The sequence below is a fragment of the Mandrillus leucophaeus genome, unplaced genomic scaffold, assembly GCF_000951045.1.
Source record: "Mandrillus leucophaeus isolate KB7577 unplaced genomic scaffold, Mleu.le_1.0 Scaffold233, whole genome shotgun sequence".
NCBI lineage: Eukaryota > Metazoa > Chordata > Mammalia > Primates > Cercopithecidae > Mandrillus > Mandrillus leucophaeus.
Window position 1 is genome coordinate 3,971,923 of NW_012102399.1, and position 4,982 is coordinate 3,976,904.

At 44.5% G+C, this 4,982-nt stretch overlaps 1 pseudogene; it reads left to right on the top strand.

Moving 5' to 3' along the window:
• Positions 1-3,616: 3,616 nt before the first annotated feature.
• Positions 3,617-4,122, top strand: LOC105541106 (annotated as a pseudogene).
• The last annotated feature ends 860 nt before the right edge of the window (positions 4,123-4,982 follow it).

Below are 4,982 nucleotides of genomic sequence, written 5' to 3' on the forward strand. Positions count from 1 at the left end.
TGCCACCATGCCCAGCTAATTTTTGTATTTTTTGTGCAGACAGGGTTTTGCTATGTTGGCCAGCCTGGTCTCGAACTCCTGACCTCAAGTGATCCACCTGCCTTGGCCTCCCAAAGTGCTGGGATTACAGGCATGAGCCACTGCACCCAGCCAAAACTGTGTTCTTTATTGAGAAAACTAATTCTCTTTTCAAATCAGAGTTTGTTTAAAAGTTGTTTCAAACTATGGGCTTAGGAAAGGAATAGAAACAAGATAGAAAGAAATCAGTTAAGTAGGAGGGAAATGTAAAGAAAGTTACAGGTAGGAAAAAGTATTTTGGGCAAGGAAGGTTAAAAAGAAAAGAAGATAATTTTGTATGAGAAAGAATCTTATGTGGTCAGTTTTTGTCCTGAAGTAAAATGACTAGTTATTTAGAAAAGACGAAGTATTGGGGCCGGGTGTGGTGACTCACGCCTGTAATCCCAGCACTTTGGGAAGTGGTGGCGGGTGGATCACGAGGTCAGGAGGTCCAGACCATCCTGACTAAGAGGGTGAAACCCCGTCTCTACTGAAAATATAAAAAAATTAGCCAGGCGTGGTGGCAGATGCCTGTAGTCCCAGTTTCTCGGGAGGCTGAGGCAGGAGAATGGCATGAACCTGGGAGGTGGAGCTTCCAGTGAGCCGAGATCGTGCCACTGCACTCCACGCTGGGCAACAGAGCAAGACTCTGCCAAAAAAAAAAAAAAAAAAAGAGGAAGTATTGGAAAATGCAGAAATTCTAAGCATGTCATTTAAGGTCTGTGCAGATTGTAAAAGATCACAAATAATGGATTTATGAAAGACATTTTGTGTGTAATCAAGTTGACTACAATAAGAAGGGAATTATTTGTGTCTTTTAAAGATTGAACTTTAATATTAAAAATACACTGGGCCAGGCGTGGTGGCTCATGCCTGTAATCCCAGCACTTTGGGAGGGCGAGGCAGGTGGATCACCTGAGGTTGGGAGTTTGAGACCAGTCTGACCTACGTGGAGAAACCCCATCACTACTAAAAATACAAAATTAGGGGCTGGGCGCCGTGGCTCACGCCTGTAATCCCAGCACTTTGGGAGGCCGAGGCCAGCAGATCATGAGGTCGGGAGATCCAGACCATCCTGGCTAACATGGTGAAACCTCGTCTCTACTGAAAAAAAAAAAAAAAAAAAATACAAAAAATTAGCCGGGCGTGGTGGCGGGCGCCTGTAGTGCCAGCTACTCAGGAGGCTGAGGCAGGAGAATGGCGTGAGCCTGGGAGGTGGAGCTTGCAGTGAGCCGAGATCGCACCACTGCACTGCAGCGTGGGCAACAGAGCAAGATTCCATCTAATAAATAAATAAATACATAAATAAAAATACAAAATTAGCCAGGTGTGGTGGTGCATGCCTGTAATCCCAGCTACTCTGGAGGCTGAGGCAGGAGAATCGCTTGGACCCGGGAGGCAGAGGTTGCCCTGAGCAGAGATCATCACCCCGTTGCACTTCAGCCTGGGCAACAAGAGCGAAACTCCATCTCAAAAAAAAAAAAAAAAAAAAAAAATACACTGATACAACGAAAAATATGGTCTCCTACGTTAGAACAATAAGCTTTTCTTGAAATACTGATCTACTGTTAGTAAAATTTGCAAGAGGCTTTGATTTTTAATTCTCCGCACATTTTTTTTCTGTTTTACATTTACATTTAATTTTCTTAATTCAAGGTTTAAAGTGCTGTCTTTTTCATTTAAAATGATAATTTCCACTTCGGGAGGCAGAGGCGGGTGGATCATGAGGTCAGGAGTTCGAGAACAGCCTGGCCAATGTGGTGAAACCCTGTCTCTACTAAAAATACAAAAATTAGCGGGGCGTGGTGGCAGGTGCCTGTAGTCCCAGCTACTCTGGAGGTTGAGGCAGGAGAATGGCGTGAACCCGGGAGGCGGAGCTTGCAGTGAGCCAAGATGGCACCACTGCACTCCAGCCTGGGCGACAGAGTGAGACTCTGTCTCAAAATAATAATAATAATAATGAAATAATGATTTCATTTCTTGGGGTAGAGTTTTCCTCTTGGAGTTTCTCAAACTCTTATCTCGGAAGTTCAAAGTTTGTGGTATCCTGCTACATGATTTGCAGGTCATGCATCATTACATCAGCTCTTCTTTCTCCCCTTCAGAAGCTATATATTTTTGCTCGACTTGGGTAATAACTCTCTTTTAACTCTTTAGTCAGCTCCTGTAACTTTTTTCTCCAGTTCTAACTCTGCTGTTATAACCTGACACTGAAATGTTCTGTCTTAAAGTCCTAAAAAAGCAATATTTTTCTTCACTGTAAGTTGGTTTGTGCACTCTTGGCTTTTTTTCTTTTTTCTTTTTTCTTTTCTTTTTTTTTTTTTTTGAGATGGAGTTTCCCTCTTGTCACCCAGGCTGGAACGCAGTGGTGCGATCTGGGCTCATGCAACCTCTGCCTTCCGGTTTCAAGCGATTCTCCTGCCTTGGCCTCCCAAGTAGCTGGGATTACAGGTGCCCGCCACCACACCCAGCTCATTTTTGTATTTTTAGTAGAGACGAGGTTTCACCATGTTGGCCAGGCTGGTCTCGAACTCCTGACCTCGTGATCCACCCACCTTAGCCTGCCAAAGTGTTGGGATTACAGGCGTGAGCCGCTGTGCCCAGCCCTCTTGATTTTTTTTGATGTATCTGAATTGTTTCACATAACCAAGAAATTTCTCATGGTTTTACTAAGAGCCATGTATTCCCCTGCTCAAGATACTAGTACTTCTTTACATTTTTCTTTGTTTCTTTTTTTTTTTTTTTTTTCTGAATTGGAGTCTTGCTCTGTCACCCAGGCTGGAGTGCAATGGCGAGACCTCGACTCACTGCAACCTCTGCCTCCTAGGTTCAAACAATTCTCCTGCCTCAGCCTCCTGAGTAGCTGGCATTACAGGTGCCCGCCACCACGCCCAGCTAATTTTTGTATTTTTAGTAAAGATGGGATTTCGCCATGTTGGTCAGGCTGGTCTCGAACTCCTGACCTCAAGTGATCCACCTTTCTCAACCTCCCAAAATGCTGGGATTACAGGCGTGAGCAACCATGCCTGGCCACATTTTTGTATAATGTGGTGTATACATATAAACTTGGACACATATGTTTCCTGTGTTTGACTGAATTCAAGTATCTTCTCATCAGGTATGACTTTCAGGTTATTGCAAACTCGGATAAATGAGCTTCCAATAAGGAGAAGCCTTAAAAAACAAAGATTTTACATTTTGTCAAGATAATTTCCTGTTATCTTTATTAGTTTTTTTGAGCTTTGAAAGGGTTAAGAATTTTACATCCACGTTATTTTCTGTATTGCTTTTTAAGTCTTTGATATCACTCTGGTTAAATGAATATTATTTCACAATGGCCTGTGGTCATGTTTTCATCAAGTGTTTTGAACCTTTTGAATCCTTGGCAGACTTCTCCAAGGTCAAAATTCTAAATTTTCTTTTTGTTCTAGAGTTAACTTTGGCACTTTCCATTTGAACCCCTGGAGAGTTTTAAATGGCAGTCCCACTGCGCCTCCTCCCTGCCCTTGCTCCCTCCCAACCTGCGGCTGCCCCAGCTGCCTGCACCCTCGGCAACACCATGACAGATCAGGCCTTTGCGACACTGACCACAAATGATGCCTACACCAAAGCTGTCCTGGCCCTGGGCTCATCTCTGAAATAGCACAGGACCACCAAGAGGCTGGTCGTACTCGCCACCCCGCAAGTCTCAGACTCCGTAAGAAAAGTTTTAGAGACCGTCTTTGCTGAAGTCATCATGGTAGATGTCTTAGACGTCACGATTCTGCTCATCTATCCTTAATGAAGAGGCCAGAGTTGGCTATCACGCTGACAAAGCTCCACTGCTGGTTGCTTATACAGTATTCAAAATGTGTATCCTTGGATGCAGATACTTTGGTCCTAGGAAATATTGATGATCTTTTTGAGAGAGAAGAAATATCAGCAGGACCAGACCCAAGGTGGCCTGACTGCTTCAATTCCGAAGTCTTCATTTATCAGCCTTCAGTTTAAATATATAATCTGCGGTTTCATCTTGCTTCTGAGCAAGGTAGTTTTGATGGTGGGGACCAAGGCTTACTGAACACATTTTTTTTTGTTTTTTCTCTTCTTTTTTTTTGAGACTGAGTCTCACTCTGTCGCCCAGGCTGGAGTGCAATGGCACAATCTCGGACTACCACAACCTCCACCTACCAGGTTCAACTGATTCTCCTGCCTCAGCCTCCCAAGTAGCTAGGATTACAGGCACCTGCCATCATGCCTGGCTAATTTTTGAATTTTCTTTTCTTTTTTTTTTTTGAGACGGAGTCTCACTCTGTTGCCCAGGCTGGAGTACAGTGGTGCGATCTTGGCTTACTGCAACCTCCGCCCCCTGGGTTCAAGCAATTCTCCTGCCTCAGCCTCCCAAGTAGCTGGGATTACAGGTGCCTGCCACTGCTCCTGGCTAATTTTTGTATTTTTAGTAGAGACGGGGTTTCACCATCTTGGCCAGGCTGGTCTTGAACTCATGACCTCATGATCCACCCACCTTGGCCTCTCAAAGCACTGGTGTGTCCGGAGTTGGTTTCTGCCGGTGGGTTCATGGTCTCGCTGACTTTAAGAATGAAGCCGTGGACCTTCGCAGTGAGTGTTACAGCTCTTAAAGATGGCATGAACCCAAAGAGTGAGCGGTAGCAAGGTTTATTGTGAAGAGCAAAAGAATAAACCTTCCACAGCATGGAAGGGGACTCAGGTTGCCACTGCTGGCTGCAGTGGCCAGCTTTTATTCTCTTATTATCCCCTCCCATGTTCCATTTCTGTCCTATCAGAGTGCCCTTTTTTCAATCCTCCCCACGATTGACTACTTTTAGAATCCTGCTGATTGGTGCGTTTTACAGAGTGCTGATTGGTGCATTTTACAGAGCACTGATTGGTGCGTTTTACAATCCTCTTGTAAGACAGGAAAGTTC